General features: G+C 32.3%; 1 long non-coding RNA gene across 1 annotated transcript in view; it reads right to left on the bottom strand.

Moving 5' to 3' along the window:
* Positions 1 to 265: 265 nt before the first annotated feature.
* The window catches only part of LOC125614696, a 78,141-nt gene continuing 60,839 nt past the window's right edge, over positions 266 to 17,567 (bottom strand). The window contains exon 2 of the long non-coding RNA XR_007345264.1: positions 266 to 482. This is a non-coding gene — a long non-coding RNA (uncharacterized LOC125614696). The remainder of the gene's footprint in view (positions 483 to 17,567) is intronic.

The following is a 17,567-nucleotide window of genomic DNA, read 5'->3' as shown; positions in this document are numbered from 1 at the left end:
ATTTTATTTAGAGACAGGGTTTCACTGAGTAGTGCTTAGAGCCTTGCTTTTGCTGAGGCTGGCTTTGAACTCATGACCCTCCTGCCTCAGCCTCCAAAGCTCTGGGATTACAGGCGTGCACCACCATGCCCAGCAGAAAACTGTAGCATATAGAACTTTAATTTATGATTAAATGAAATTTGAGTGTCAAAATTTCAAAAATACTTTATAAAGGCCTTGCTTATATTCAGTAATTCAGAAAAAAGAATACATTTTCATACAGTACCTGTGTGATAACTTCTTCTGTGCTGGTGACCCTGGTAGCAGAAACTGGGTGATGTTTGCAATGACAATGCTGTTAGACCTGAGGTCCAAGGTTCTTGCTAGCATAGTCTTCCCATGTGACAGGACTTGGAGCCCAGGTGTACTGCTGCCTGCTGCTGTTGCACAGTGGTTTCCAAGAGGGGAGGGTGGCATTATGATTCACAGATGTTCTTATGAGTCTACATGAAGGGAAAATCAGTTATAACAATATGGTTGAGAAACTAGATAGTGATGGGTGGGATGCAATCTCTTTATTTGAAAGAAAAGCATAAACCCCACTATCATAAAATGCATTCTTGAGAAATTATGATGAAGTAAGCTTACTTTATATCATAAAAAACTCCACATTGAAAGTCTTTTATCTGTTGTCATGTGAGTGTTTGTGTGGATGCTGGAATCCAGGGCCTTGATGCTAAAGCACATGCTCTACTGTTTTTTGAAATTCTTAATAATAGATAAATTGTCATCTTTTGACCATATTTATGTCTGTGACTTAATGCTATCCCACATGTGATAGCAAAAGCTGTTTAACTCAGTCCTGCTACATATTTTATATCATTCTTTATCTTTGGGATTTTCCTGTTTTTCAGGTTTCTTATTCAAGTCTGTCCTTCCTTCATTAACACCTACATTTCTCTTTCTGTCTCATTCTGTCCTTCCATAAATACTGATTACACATTTGCTACATGTTCCTCTCTGAATTAAACTTTGAATGAAATACAGTTCAAATCTTTCAAACCTTTATCATTTATAAGGACTATTACATATAATGTATAATAATCCAGTCTAATAAGGAAATAAACATTGTTAACCAAAAAATGCCAGTATGACAATGTTAGCTGGGGGTCATTGGTGGCTGCAACTTTAAAAATTGTGTTTGATGTGGCATATCTACATGTTTGTTAACCTTTAGCAGGCTACCTTTTAAGCAAGAATCTTTCTTAAATTTAGGAAAAGCCCTTCCTTGAAAGAATCAAAATGATTCTATTAAAAATTATTGGAGAGTTCCCCAATGTCCTTTTGAGTGAATACCTTAGTTAAATATATGTATTTTACAGAATAAAAAGATAGAGTTAATAAATTCCATACAATAAAATTATTATATATATAAAAGTAATAACTTGACCTCAAGATGGAAAGTACTCTCAGTTTCCTTACAAAACCTAACCTACCAAAGCAAAATTTACCAAGGAATAAAAATTTGCATGATACTGTAAAAGAATTGCAAAAAATATTTGCATGCCATTTCCTCTCACTTTATTTCAATGACTTTTAAAATTATGAGAATGTAGGAAAAGCATCTTGAGAGAAGAGCATACATCATTTTTACTAACATTCCATATCATCAGTGTATTTTGTTTTTAAGCTAGCATATTTTCTTTACTATTTTATAAGCAACTTTCTTCCATTTCTGTTGTCTTGTGCCATAGTGCAATGTCCTTTGTGTATGGGACACATTCTCTTACACATATAGGTCCCCACAGGAAAATCATGTAGATTACTTGACCTGGAGCATTAATAGCTACACTTAAAGAACTCTATAAACTATCAGAGAGGTGAGTTGCAATGTGACATCAACCATGGTGGTTTTTATTTATTTATTTATTTATTTATTTATTTATTTATTTATTTCTGTTGTTTGCTTGTATTTTAAAATTGTTTTCTATTACCTGATTATTTTTCACTTGAAAAACAATATTACTGAAAGCTTTCATTAGCACTAAATTATCTCCATATTTAGTAATCTCTAAAAATAACAAAGCATTTCATTAGTTAGAATGATCTCTACATTTTTCTGAACTTTGTATTAGAAAGGCAACAAATGAATAGCTTTCTTCACATGCCTCCTATGCTACTATTATATTGAAAATAATGAAGTAAATATAAAGCATCAACATTCAAAAAGTGATTTCGTTGCATTTTGGAAAAAGAACTTAGACAAAATTGTGGCTTTTAATGTTTATTGATATTAACACTGTCTCATTCTGTCCTCTTTTGTTCCTTGTTACACAATAGGGGGCTTCATTGAGAACCTACACAAGACCTAACCAACTGAAAGTATGCTTTACAAAAGAATAAAATTTAAAAATGTGAATAATATATTATTGCAAAAATATTTCCACTGCACTTTCTTCTTACTTCCTTTAAAATGCAGGTGTTGTGGTATACATGTTTCTATATTATTTTTTGAAAGCACAGATCTTTTAAAGATTTTATTCTCCTCTGAAACATTTCTAAATGCTTATGTGTTACAATATTCAAAGCCTACTAACCTGATTCAAAGAAAAAGAAATCTGTTTGGTACAGCACATATATGCTCACAAAGTCACTATTTGAGAATCAGAAACACATTTCAGTTTTCAGAAAAGAGGAAAATTCATTTTAAGGAGCTAAAGTATTCTGCCTCTCACTCTCTCTTTCTCAAAACCCCCTGAAATCAACACTGCAGCTGAGGGGATTTAATGTTAGAAACCTGTCCTAAATACACACTGACAGAAGGACCTTGTGATGAGATACAGAGCTCTCTGCTTTCTCACACATGCCACCACATGCTTGCTCAGGTTCTGCATTGTTTAAGAATACTGTGCAAGAGGCCCTTAATTGTATTCTTGAAATACCATGTAGTTAAGATGAATGCAGATTCATGTACATACAGGTATTTCCTGATAGTTTTATGTGTACTGGAAAATATAGAATCACTGTTGGCATCTTTGTTGGTTAAATAAACATTCTGTTGAGTATTGTGATTGATCCAGGCCCCAAAACATGAGTTTAAAAAATGAATGGGGGTGTTTTAACTGGGTAGGGTTGGTTTGGCAGGTGCTGTCTTAATTTTCTTGCATGGTAAAATGAAGTGCTGAGAAGAATCCAGTGATATAAAGAAATAGAATTCCTACATATCTCTATTGGATATGACACAATATAATCAAAGAATGCATATAATTAAGTGCTGTAGCTCAAAGCATCTTTGAAGTAGGGATTCTGCTGATTTTTTTTTATGTGATTGCTTACAGATTGGTTCTCTATTTGCTCCTAAAGAATATACTTAAACACTCAATCAATGAATAACCTACAGTAGTTTGTTGTAGATTCAATAGTGGGGAATGGTGCATAGTACCAGGATAGTCACATATACCGATAGGGAGTGTCAGTGGTCAAAATGCTTCCATTGCCAGAAGGTAGTCTGAAAATGGTCTAGAAATTCAATACAACATTGACCCTACATTGTATACATGATCCACAGTCAGTTTCTCAAGCATACTTGAAGTTTTAAAAAGAGCCATTAAAAAAAGCCAGGAATTTTTTTAAATCTATTTTTAAATAAGATTTTTTTTGTTGTGTGAAATAATTTTTAATGTATTAGTTCAAATGAGTTAAACAGCAAAATCTAATCATGTTTGTTGGAGGTTAAATGCATTTAAAATTACTGTATTTAAGAACTAATTTCTAATATTTAAAGTTGCATAATATTTTTATTTGTGTATGTATAGTTAAATGCTCATCTACTTCACTCTCCTAAAATCTGATTAATGAACAACAAATAACCATCCATAAACACACACTTTGTGATATCTGTCTTATTTCTATTACATTGTTTTTTTTCCTTATTGTATTATTGGATTAAGAGCAAGTTAAGTGGCAAGATTTCTAAGTAAACAGCTTAAAGCCATTTACCAAATGTCACACAAGTACGTTTGCTTTTTACTACATTATGAGAATCACCAGTATATTTTCATCTAAACACATATCAAAATTATACTTTTTAATTATTAGGTGGTTTTATTTGTTTAGTTATTCCAGATTGCTTGAAGATGACAACTTTGCTAGCCTAAAATTGGAATGAGATTAGAAATTAGATTTCCTACCAACAGAAAAAAATAACACAAAATGGCAATATAAAAATTTCTTGTCATCCTCATTCACAGAGTTTTTTTTTTTTATTCACAGTTTTAATGCATTAAAAGATGTGCATTTAAATGGCACCTTATTAGATAAATTCTAGCATGTATTTTGCATGTTTTAGGTTTCTAATTTTCAAAATGTTACGGGTAGCTTCATTGGTATTTTAAGGACTACAAGTATACTTAAACATACTATAGTAAATATTATACATACATATGTATAAAGATACTTTCAATGTTTCGTAGATAGATGTATATATGAGAAAAATTCATTGTATGTTAGAAACTGATTCTAAAATTTAAGTTTCATCAAATTATAAGGACAAATACATAACAAACATGATATACTATGATGTTGAGAATAAAATGCTCTGATAAACTTTGCACAGCATCTGGTTGATATTTTGATGCAATTTGTTTTTTATATTTAAGCAGTACTTGATGATAATGTGAATGTTACTTTTTTTTTCCATAGTGGTTGACATGCTTACTTTTTAAAGATATAAGCTACTACTTTTGGGAAGTTGTATTAAATCTCATGATTTATTATTTAATAATTTATTAAGCCCTTCACAAAATCTGCATAAGAAAATGCTGTCTATCTAACTATAAATGTAGAAATAGTGGTTTTACATAGTTAATTAATCCAAACTGAATTAATTTTAAAGATTCATTGGTTGTTCTATTGGACTTTCTTCAATGTTAAGATAAAGACTATACTATTCTGTAAAACAACTTAGTAGATTTAATCTGCTTATGAAAGATGTGAATGTTTGCAGTGAAAAATGTTAATGCTTGCATATTGTGAACACGTCTGTGTGGAACATATGCAAAGTGCCTGGAAGTGAGATCATTAGATGGGGAACAAATGCTAACTCTTTCTTTCTATTCCACATTCTATATTCATTGTAAAGATTCTAAAGTTTTGTGCATTTCTATGAGAGACTACATTTTCTAATTTAGGCAAACCAGCTGGGGAATTACAGTGTACTTTGAAAATAACACAGGCTATAGAAAGAAAATTTGCATAAGAACTGAGCTCAAGAGGATTTAAGGACTAAGGGTACTAGAAAAATTTCACTTCTAGACTGGCTCACAATCATAACCTGATAGTAATGATCTTGAAGCTGGGTTTTTAGTTTGAAACTACATAGGTTCCAAGAGGACATAGTTGTGACTTTGGCTTGCTCATAGTTGTTTTTCTAGCTCCAAGCACATAATAGGTTCCCTGTAAATATTGGCTACATGAATGGACAAAAAGATATAATTTTCTTTTATTTCCATCTTCTAATTTATTTGAAACTTGATTTAATGATCTTGTGATTAAAAACAAAGAACTTTCTATTTCAAATATAAATATTTAAATAAATTTTCTGAGTACTGTTTTTTTCTGTGATTGAAGCTAAATATTATAAATATTCAGACTCCTCATGTCAAGGAATCCCTAATCTGCATTTCTTATTCTCTAAATATCCTTGCTGAGTGGTATTATACCTAGCACAATATTCCTCCCTCAACTGTAGAATCTGTGGGAGCTCAATGATGTGAATTTATGAATCTTCATTTTTTAAAAATAATTTTGTATATTTCTAAGCAAAAATCTTTATCATGATGTTTGGGAGGAACCTCTGAAAGGACTTTTCATATGCCTAGAAATTAGTGCATGCTCTATCTTCACTGATGCAAATATTTACTAAAAAGAATGGAAAAGAAAATAACCTTTCTTCATTTTTGTTCCCCTTTTATGAAACCTAAAAGCATTTTGTTTTACAAAGCTCTATAAAAGCTCAGCACATAAAAGGTTAGGAGCCTGGCTTTTTTCTGTCATGTATATCTTTGAAAAATTGGTTTATGAAGAGTCATACATCATGTAGCCAGACATATGGGAATAGTTAAAGATTAAGGTAAATAGACAAATTGAACTGCTTTAAGTCATTTTTCTGTTTTCAGTTTTATGAAATAGCTTATGAACAAAAGCTGACATTAAGTAATCACAATGGGCTCTTATATATGATTTGGACAGTGGTAAAGATTTTAGTGTCAGAGATTGTTGCATCACCAATAGCTATATCAATTTGATTGGTGTCCAGATTTCAAAAATGTTACCTTGTCAAACCATAACCTTTTCCAAGTCTTTCATCTGTCATTGTTTTGTAGATTATATCATTTATTTTACATTACCTGTATCAGAAAGCCTGGATCATGGATTACAATATTTTTTTATTACAAACTGTTTTTTTTTTATTTTTTAATTAAATTAATGCTATAGGCATTTGTGTTCAAAGAGACTAATCAAATATTTTGGAAGGAAGTTTGATTTCATGTAACAAACATTACTGTCACTTTACCTAAGGAGACCTTTGGTTCTTTTTTTGCTTTGGAAAAAGATATTTCAGAACCATTAGGAGAACATTTTTAATAAATTGAGTAAATATAATGAAATTTTCAGGGTATCTAACACACTAATATCCTGTGGAGAAAAGCTAGCTGTTGAACTTTAAGGTAGTTCCTAGGAATTTGCACAGTGGCATGGTTACAAGCCCCTACTCTTATGAAAACTGCTATGAGATCTTTAATGTCCACACAGGAAAGGAAGGATTTGCAATTTTGTGGTCTCATTTGAAAGACCCCTACATAGTAAACTGCATGGAACTCAATTTATCTACCTCAGAAAGGAGAGAAGGGTTTGTAGCGCCTGCAACCTATAAATCTAAGAAATTCTGTGAATATATGCCTTCATATTCATGCAGCACCAATCTCCTTAAAAATAATAAAAATAACAAAGTCTATGATCATCAGGTTGATGTCGATAAAAATCCATTAACTTTTCATCATTATCACAGCTGTCATATCAAAGTACAAATGTTCGTGGGGCGAGCTCATCTGCCCTGGTCGCTGTGCAGAGGTAGATGAAGATCTTTTACATATCTCTTTGTTGGTTTGGCTTTTTTAGAGTATGTGCTTGATTTCAGTACCACAGATGGTAAAAGTGTCATTTAAGAAGACTATAAATATTTGCGCACAGATAGGTGAGCCCAACTTATAAGACATCCAGCTAACAGCCTTTTCCACAGTCTGAGTAATGTGAGTGATAGAAATTTTTTTTTAAAAAAGAAACTTCTAGCAAATGTTGACCAAGTATTTTCTTGATCATGATCTTATTCTACATGAGCTAGCACTTGCATTTATGCCTCTCCTGGAGACTGATCCTTTATAAATGCATAATGTTTTCTTATCATTTGAAATACTCTAATTGTTACTAGAAATATGTTTTAGAAATAATCTAGTGAAATTTGCTGAAACTCCTCAGGATATAAATGTATGAACTATTTCTCCTTAAGAAATTGGGGTATAAAAGAGGAAAACACCATCAAGTATATTTTGATGAAATTCTAGCATTTTTGTGGATTGGAAATCTCTGTGGAATTGGGTACCTCCAGCAATTTTATCCTCAGTCTTTCCTTATTTTATCTCCAAGCACAAAATTATTTTGGTTTGACACTTTTGATTCAGTTAAAAGCTGAGATTTCTATTGTTTTTTAGATCAGGTTAGCTAAATCGCTTTTTTATCTGAATACAGTATGTTCCTGCATCAAAATATTCTTATAAATTCATGCTTTCTTATTCCTTCATTTTTTATACAATTAACTCATCAACTCAGAAATACATATACATCCTTTAATATTGAATATACATCTTCCTTGCATTTGTTCTTTTGGACAATGAAATCCTATTTCAAAATGCCTGCATACCCAGTGTTTTGCACATCTCCTTTAATTTTTCTCCAGGGGGACCATTTTAGTCTGATGTACTCAAGGCTGTAATGGGATATTTTTGTGAAATGGAGGGAGTTAAAACAAGAAAAACTTATTGATTTAATAATTTGATGGTCTCCTTTTTTACTCACCTTTATAATTTTTCTTATTATAGCATATAAGATTCATTAAATGTTGTGATTCAAAGATAAAGTTCTTTTCCCACTGTTACTGGAAACAATGTAAATTCAATATTTCATTGTACATTTTGGCATCAAGTGTGAAATACCCTTTTTTTAAGGTGTTGTCATTAGTTAAGCTTTGCTCAGTTATTCAAGCAATTTAAACAATTAAAATATATCCCAAAATATCCATAAAATTTGACAATGTATAACTAAAGCAATACCCTAATAGTGTTAATGCACTATTAGAACTTAAAAAAATCTTGAATCATTTTAAATTTCTCCAGTATGCTTGATCACAGAATTATATTAAAACACTTTTAAGTTTAAGAGCACTTTTTAGGTCACTTGTGATGATAGATAAGCTTTTTAAAGTTTCTTAATATTGGCCATAAAGCAAGTGTCAATGAGCTTGAACTGCGTACGAATGACTTTTTCCCACTTTCTACAGGATGTTTCAAATCTATGGGCGCTAGAGGGTGCTCTTGGAACTGATACTAACTAGGAGAAAACTAAACTTGTTCTTTTAAATCAATACTATCAAGATCCAAAAATGTTTCGAATGAAATACTATATTGTTATTAGTTTTTGACATTGGGCTCCGTGATTGTCTTTTGTATAACTTCCAAAATAAATCACAAAAACAGTAATTCAAGCTGAGAGCTCCACACTAAACAATTATTTGTTATTGAAATCAAGATTCTCCTCCTCCTCTACCCTTTTCAGTACTTTCCCTCTCTTTCTTTTGGAGATATAGATTGGTGATACATTGTTGTTAATGGTAAGGAAAACGGGCTTGTCAGGCAATTAATGTTTTCATTGCAATTTAAAGGCACACAGCCACAAAAGGTTGTTTCTTAAAACAAATGTGTCTAGAGACTGTGGTCCACCTTTCCCCTAGTGTTTGTGAGACACTGTGAGCATGCTTGTATGCTTGCACATGAGTATACACCATGATTATGTTGAAAAATATTGTTTTATATGAAAATTGAAGAATCCTCTCCCTTCCCCTGACCTCCTGTGGTTATTTATAAAGGCATCAGTTGTAGTTGCCTTTCTTAGACCTTCCCTGCAGGCATGATCAGACTCAAGCAGGCAGCTATTTCCCTTTAATTTTCCACAGCAAGCCAGTAATGCTTACGATTATTGTGAAGTCAGGAAAAGTTTAGTTTCATCAAGTGACATGTAGTGATACAATTAGTTACTTAAGCACTTCTCATAAAATGTTTCACTGTAGAACCTAGTTTGTCAGATGCAGCTAAATATTAGCATCTCATATGAAACAAGAGTAAAGTGGCCTTGTGGAAAGCACAGCTGACAGCTCTCAACATGAGCAGAATGATGGCTCTCAATTGTAATTGATTCTGTAAGTACTGAACACAAACCCCCAGGCAATTCAAGAAAATAGGATGATGAAGGACTGCAAACTAATATGTTACACATCTTCATTGATTAGACATTGATTAACAATTGTTTTCCTGAATGACAAACAGCTAGTGGTAAAGTAACTGAGGCTTGTGATTTTTTTACATCTTAGACAGAGATTACTTCTTTATTCAGCTGATTATGAGCTAATGCTAAACCAGGAGGCAGCAACAGTTTGAGAATCCAGACTAGTGTTTGCTTTTTTTTTTCTTCTTTTTTTAATAAATCCTCTCTGGCAGACTTCCTAGGTTTCTGGCATGTTTCTATTAGACACAGATTTAACTAAATTTAAAAATGATCAGTCAACTTCCAAAATACAGAACATGTACCTGTGGCATAACTACACTTAAAGGGAAGATCATTTTATGGACTTGGTATTTACAAGCATATTGATCAGTGTTTATTGAAATTTTAAGTTAATTCTCTCTCCTCTTCAGTGCCTTATTGGCAATTATAGACAATTTTAGAATGAGCTGATCAGGAGTTTGTGTCTGTGGCTTATGTAAGCATACTGTTTTAGAAATATGTGAAATATGAATCATTGGAGGAATAAAATATATAATTTAATATTTGGTTCATATATAGTGGAATATTATGCACAATATCAGATTCATGTAGTGAAATCTTACAGAAGTATAGTAAAATTTCTTATATCTATTTCAAAACATCTCTAAAAATAAGCCCAATGTAAAAATTCTATGTTGGATTTTCACGTAATTTTTTCTCTACTGCAATGAAAAAAAGAAAAAAAAAAGGACAGTTACTGAAGTAAACTGGATTATTACTACATAAAACCAAATTACAATGAGACTAGCATCCTTTTCTTTCTAGAGTATTCTATGCATTTTGAAGATTTGTGGGAAACATTATTTATAAGCAGAAATAATTAATTTGTTCTGGCATTCTTCATAATAATAGTCATGAAGAATTTTGATGTTCCAGAAAGCTTAATAATTTGCTTCTCCATTGGAATTTGATTGTAAATTAGCACTAATTAATGTTCACTTAAGTGTTACAGATGTGTGATAAATCTAGTTAGTTACCAAATGAGTAACTATAGAAAATTTGTTCTGTGAAAGTATATGAATTAAGATTAATGATTATAGAGTGTCATTTTTAAAAATAAGAGAAATTCATTATCATTTCCAGTGTTGCAAGTCAATTTTAACATGTACATAATTTAGGGAAAAAGAAATTAGTAACCTTATCATTTAAATTAATACAGAGATGCATTCAATACCAGTCTTATTAGTTATTGAATTATTAGAGGCATAATTGTAAAATTTCATTGTCTTTTGCCCTCTAATGCCCTCTAGGTTAATAAATCAAATCTGTTCTTTATGAACATTGAGAGCTTTATAATAATAAATATATTAATATACTTTTCCCCAAATAATTTTTGTATTTCTCACCTAAGATACTGGGCCTTTGTGTATGTACATATTAACTCAAGGCTTTTAGTTAAAGATCTGCTGTACATTTTGGGTTTTTATCTATGGGGAAGAGAGAAATATGCGAAATTCATTTCTAAATTTCAAATTTTGACTATTGAAAAGCTAGTCTTTGTTTAAGAAATCTGGCTGCATTCTAAAGGAAACACATGTTATGCTTTAATAGAGGAAGAATATCTAGTGAAAATATACAGGTCTGCAACATTTATAAAAGAAACTAAGCATAACCTTGACTCCCTGAATTGCCCTTAATTTAAAGTATATCAGTGGACACATGCTAATTATAAGTTGCATCCTTAATATTATTTTTGAGGGCTGATAAAACTTTCCCCTTTGCTTTATATTGTGCTCAGAACTTAGGAAAGGGAGTGTTGATTGGCTAGTGAAGCATGAAAAAAGAACAAATGGAAAACTGTCCAACATCCATATATCCCAGGGGAGCTGAAACTCCAGAAAGAATTCTAATAGGGTGCTGTTTCCTTGTCCGTCTGTGAGCAGGTGAGAGCGCCACTGCAGGGGTCTGTGTGTAAATTTAAAAACCAGAAGCCTGGAGTGTTACAGAAGCAACAATGATGTGATATTTCCACTTCAGCTCCCTTTTGGGGAAATAAAATCACCTCCTTTGGTGTTGGCTCAGTGTGTGTGTGTGTGTGTGTGTGTGTGTGTGTGTGTGCATGTGCGCATGCTCATACACGTGCATGTGCATTTCTGTGGAGCTGAGTATGCTCCACTTTCTTCAAGCATATTTAATATCTTTACATTTTTAAATGAAAATGTAGCTGTCGATTTTAAACTGATTTGGATGGACAGCAATAAAATGCAAACCTCACGTCAAATTAGAATTTTCAGTGAGGATTTCTAATGGAAAGTAATTGCTGACAATAAAAAATGACAAATTACTAATTACTTAGTTCAATTAGACTTTTGTGCCTTTGGTCCTAAGTGGCAAGCATAAGCAACTCTTGCACTTTTATAACAATTAATGACACTAAAACTATTTAAACTGCCAACAGATGTAAGAAGACATGAATTGAAACTTACTTAATTTACATACTATCCCTATTTTATATCAAGTAAATGGTGTTTAATTTTTATGCTACAATTAAATATTCCTGGTACAGTGCAATTTTCACAGAACTTCAAAGGGCAAAATATAACTGTTCAAAAGCTGGTCAGTGTTAATGCTCCCTTTTCTCTTATCACAGCAGTGTTTCTCTTTAGAAGATTCTTAGAGTATGAATTTCTATCTATATTATATCTGCAGTTATACATCAGTGTTAATTGAATAGCTGTACTTCTGCTTTTTGTTTTTTCTTCTTTATTGTCTATTCTGTTCATCTTTAATTTCCTAATGATATATTCAGCATCCATATATTTTCTGCTTCCCTTCCTTCCCATGAGGCTAATTCAGGTGTATAAAAGATTTTTTATAAGTTCAGCTCAATTAACTGTGTCTGCACTGATATCTTCTGGTTATAGCATACAGAGAACTTAATTTGGCATTCCCAGTGCTATCATTTTTGGTTATTTTGATTTATTATATTATAAATATAATATATATAAATAAAAATATTATATATTTGCAAATATAGAATTTTAAAAAATGTTTCCAGTTATAATCAGAAAGATTTTTGTTTTCTCTGTGGGTCAGCAGGAGAATAGACTACTGCAGATGCATGTAGAGTAAAAAAATGAGAAAGCAAGGGAAACAATTGTTTCTAATGATCAATTTCCCTATTAAGACTTTAAATATATTTATTCTTTTTTCAAGGCATGTAAAAAACCTGTTCATCTGTGAAACGAAAATAAAAATTCTGATCAGTACTGAGGCAATTCACCTGGTACCTTGTGCTTACATGTTGGGGTTTAAGTGTGCAGAGTTTAGCTCCCTCAGGCCTGACAGTTTGCAAGAGCTGTGGCTGTGATTTAGGTCAGCTGAGGCAAACCTCAGTTAGGAGGAGGAAACGTTCTCTTCCCCTTATCGCAAGGCACAAGTTCTGCATGGTTTGGCCAAGAGGAAGAAGCTTCCTGCATACTTATCCTGGGAACAGTACATTCTGAAGAAACAAATGCATCCTCAGAGGAGTAGATAATGTCTACAAAGAACTTTAGGAGGTACTTATCAAACAAACAGGAACAATTTGAATCTAGCTCTGTGTATCTGCTGAGGCATGATATTTGGACAATGTGGGTAAAGTGTTATTAAAGAATTGCTTGCTTTGTTAGAAGAAGTGTATAAAAGGAACTTGCAAATAAACTTCAGCATGCAGTTGCGATTGCTGCCTTGGCTCTGCATCCCCTGTGTCCCGGTTATTTCGTGACCCTTACCCAGGGACCCGAACGCTCTAGATGTTCACACTTACAGAGTAAGGAAAATGATTTTAGGTAACAAATCCAGCCATAAAAAGAAACACAAAAGGATGTTATAGAAAAACAAAATACAAAATACAATTAAAGACTTTCAAATCAATCCATATCTAAGCAAAGAATTGCGTCAAAGATAAAAAAGTTAAACTGGCTATTATTGTCCACTAGGAGTTTCTTTACCCCATAAGATTCTGCACGTGTCACTAGGAGTTCAGGCATCAGGAACTTCATTACTTTTCTCAGTGTTTTGAAGAAGACTGCGCACATCCCATTAATTTCAATTTAAATGTATTTTCTTTATACTTAGTACTAGCTGTTTAAGATGGCATGTGTTTTTTCCTATTGCTACTAACAGTTAATTGTAATTGGGTGAACATAAATATTTTTATTCAACTGCCCAGTAAGCAAAAGGGAAAATGTAAATATGTCTTGTTTTATCATATGAATGCAGGCATGGGGCAATTGAGTGACCCTAAGACTTAAGAAGAAACAGATTACTAGTGCTTTCTCCAGGGCTTTTACTTGATTTTTGCATTTCTTTCCCCCATCACATCTGAGCAATTAAGCTGTTGTTTAGAAACAACATAGGAAACTAGATCCAAATAACCAAGGGTAGTTTTTGGACAAACCTCTGTTGTTTCACCATAGCTGTAGTTTTCTTTTCTCATGAGCTCTGTGAACTTTAAGGGCTAGACATAAAACAGACAGTGTACTAGATAATAGAGGAAAAAGGAAAAGTTTAGGCAGGGGGTAGGAGGCCTGGGAAGGGACAGGAAAGAAAGACTTTCACAAATCACAAGAAAAATGGCACTGGCATTGTGCCTAAAAAAAGATAACGTGGAAAAGAGGCAGTAGCAGCGATGGACTTAGCAAGTATATTTAGAGCAAGAATGATAGGAAGAAAGAAGTGGCCTAATTAGAAGACAGGGAAAGGAAAAGAAGGGGAGGGGGACAGGGACACTGACAGAAGGAGAGGGAGAAGGAGAGGCAGAAAAAGAGGGAGAGGGAGCAGGAGCAAGTGCTGAGGAAATGTCAGGGAAGAAAATAAAACAAAAATCAGAAAGCAAAGGACCTAGGGAAATTAGCAAAACACCACTTGAATCTAAGGATACATCTTTACTGGAGTCACAGTGCGCCATGAGAATAGGATCTTTTGGATGGTTTAAAAATCCAAGGAATGAATAATTTCCTTCCTGTTTTCTATCATTATCATTAAGACACAAACAACAGAGAGTGTCACTTTGTTAATCTAGATTTTTTTTTCTTTTTGGTGGTTATATAAGGAATTGAAAGGTGTATACTATCTTCAGGAAATACATAAAAATGCCATAGACCTACTTGCATAAGATTTGTTTTGTGTATTTTGTCTGACCTGTGTTTTGTACTCAATGAAATTTTGAGGTTTTTAGGCTCTAGGAATTTTGAACACAATCACTTTTTATATAGGCAAGCATGTTAAATTACTCCAAAGGTTTTGAAAGAATTGTGGGGCATATATTTTCTTAGTTTGGGCTTTTTCTTTTTTTAGTTTAATTTTTAAATTTGTTTTAGTCAGTTACCCATGACGATAGAATGCATTTATGCACTTTGATATATCATACATAGTTGGGTATAACTTCTCATTTTTCTGAGTGTACATGTTGCAGAATTATATTGGTTGTGTAGTCACATATACACATACAGTAATAATGTCTGCTTATTTCTACTATCTTTCCTATCCCCACATTCCCTCCCCTCTTCTCCTCTCATTGCCCTCTACCTAATCTAAGGTAATGCTATTCTTCTCTAGNAAGGTAATGTTATTCTTCTCTAGTACCCCCCGTCACCTTACTGTGAATTAGCATCTACATATTAGAGAAAACATTTGGCTTTTAGTTTTGTGGGATTGGCTTATTTCACATGATATTCTCCAACTCTATTCATTTACTGACAAGTGCAACATATACACGTATAGGGTTGGTATGTAGCTTAGTGGTAGTGTATTTGTCTAGTATATGTGAGCTCTAGGTTCAATCTCTAGCACTGGAAAAAAATACACACACATACACATTACATACTACACAGGCTTAATGAAGTAAACTTTGTTGAATTCCACTTTCTTTATGAAAACCTTTTTAGATGATTATGCTCCCTATTTTTTTGATTACATTTCTGCTAAGGAATCAGAGGTTGATTCTGGTCATAAGTGTCCTCTTTCTTGACATACAGAAGTATTAGAAGACTGTTGTCATTATTTCCTTCCTTCTTCCTTCTTTCTGGATGTACAAGGGACTCTAAAATGACTGGAATAGGTTTAGTTGGATTGATTGCCCATTGAATAGATTAAATAAATATCTATCAACAACTAAAAAAAATATTTTAAAAAGTTAAGTGCTTATTATAGCTATTAAATATCATAGTAAAAAGTTGCCCATCCTGAGGCAAATTTTTAACTTACATTCATTTCTTTAATTTATATTAGGGGCTGAAGGCTAACATAGCAAAGTTAAGATACCTAACAAATGGATAACAGTTTTGTTTATGGACAGACTGATATCTAACTTCTATGGATTGATTTTCCTTTACTTGGATTTTATGTAGACCCAAAACAGAGGAGGAAAATCTGAGAGACATTGTGTATATGTCTCAGGCAATCACTGAGGATACCTTGTAGTAAAATGTGTTTTCTACTCCAATTCCACATGTCCTTACAAAGTTATTGTGTCCAATTCAAATTTTCTCTACTAATTTCCTCAAATAATTGTCTATATTCTTGGGAGATTTGGATTTATTGCATGATAATGTATATAGTTATCAGGTTCAAAATTTTTATTTCCATTCCATTCATATTATGAGGTTAAACAATAGGTTGCTATTGTGATAGAAATATCTTAGTAGAAAAATGTATGAATTTATAATAAGCAAAGCAAATGGAATTTGAAATCACAAGACATATACTTTTATGCAATATTTTCACAGTTTCTAAAATTTCCTGAACTTCAGAAATTAGTCCTCAGAGAAAATTTATTGTGTTAGCAACTTATAGTTATGTCTTTCTTTTATTTTTGCAGTTTTTGCTAATAATTACTGAAATATAGGTAGTAACTTGTCTTATTTTACAATAGAAGAAATAAGTCATTGTAGTTTTGCATAATAAAAAGCAGAAAATGACTAGCTAATAAATTAAGTGCACTATTTTGGCTTTAAATGATTTTAAGTTATGTCAGATTCCTTTAAAATCAAGAATAGACTGATCTTCTGACAGATGGGAATTTATATTTTAAGGCATCCTATTGGAGATGAGTAGAAAGTGAGAGAGATTGATGGAAAAATATATTAGTGGAGTACTGTGATTCAAGGACAGATTATTATATTAATTCTAGGAGTCTATTCTGAGCTTTTGGGTAACTAGGAAATTGAAAAATTTTTAGTTAAAATATATAGTATATTTTCTTTATTTAGTTTAAGAAAAAATAAAATGGAACTTTTCTTTCTTAAATAAGTTGAGGGAAATCTTGGGGGGAAAATTAAAAACCTTACCCACCCATCAATTAAGGGTTAAAATGAGGAAAAAAATTCTACTTTGAAATTTTCCCTGACATTCTATATGATCTTGGAGAAGACATTTAATCCTTTGCATGCTAGAATACACAGCATAGAATGAAGACAGCAGCGTCTACATTTTTTAAGGACAAAGTTGAGAAAAATAACCACTTTGTAAAATATGGTGTATGATAAAAATAATTATTTTTATGTTTTAAGAGTCACTAAGGTATTTCAAAATAGAATTAAAACTCTTAAAGCATTAATACTATTATGATTGAATGCACTTTTTCTAAAGTATTACACTCAGTATTTAAATGATGCATCTAAATCCGATTATTTTAAGTCATTTTAAAATTACATAGAAAGATCAAAAGCATTTCAATTTTGAAAAGAGGGAAGAAAAGAAGAAAAAATGGGGAATAAGAACTAAAAGACAATAGTAATAAACATTTTAGAAATGCAAAATATTGTTTGAAAGCTAAACTTAATAATGTAAAAAGTAACATGTGACGTGAAAATAGATTGAGACCTTTAAATTTAAAATATAGTCTGCCTGGCACGGTAGCACATGCTGTATTCTCAGTGGCTCAGGAAGCTGAGACAGGAGAATCTGGAAATCAAAGCCAGCCTCAGCAATGGCGAGGTGCTAAGCAACTC

Source organism: Marmota marmota, unplaced genomic scaffold (assembly GCF_001458135.2).
Source record: "Marmota marmota marmota unplaced genomic scaffold, marMar, whole genome shotgun sequence".
NCBI lineage: Eukaryota > Metazoa > Chordata > Mammalia > Rodentia > Sciuridae > Marmota > Marmota marmota.
The sequence above is the reverse complement of the archived record's forward strand: the minus strand, read 5'-3'. Positions and strand labels throughout refer to the sequence as shown.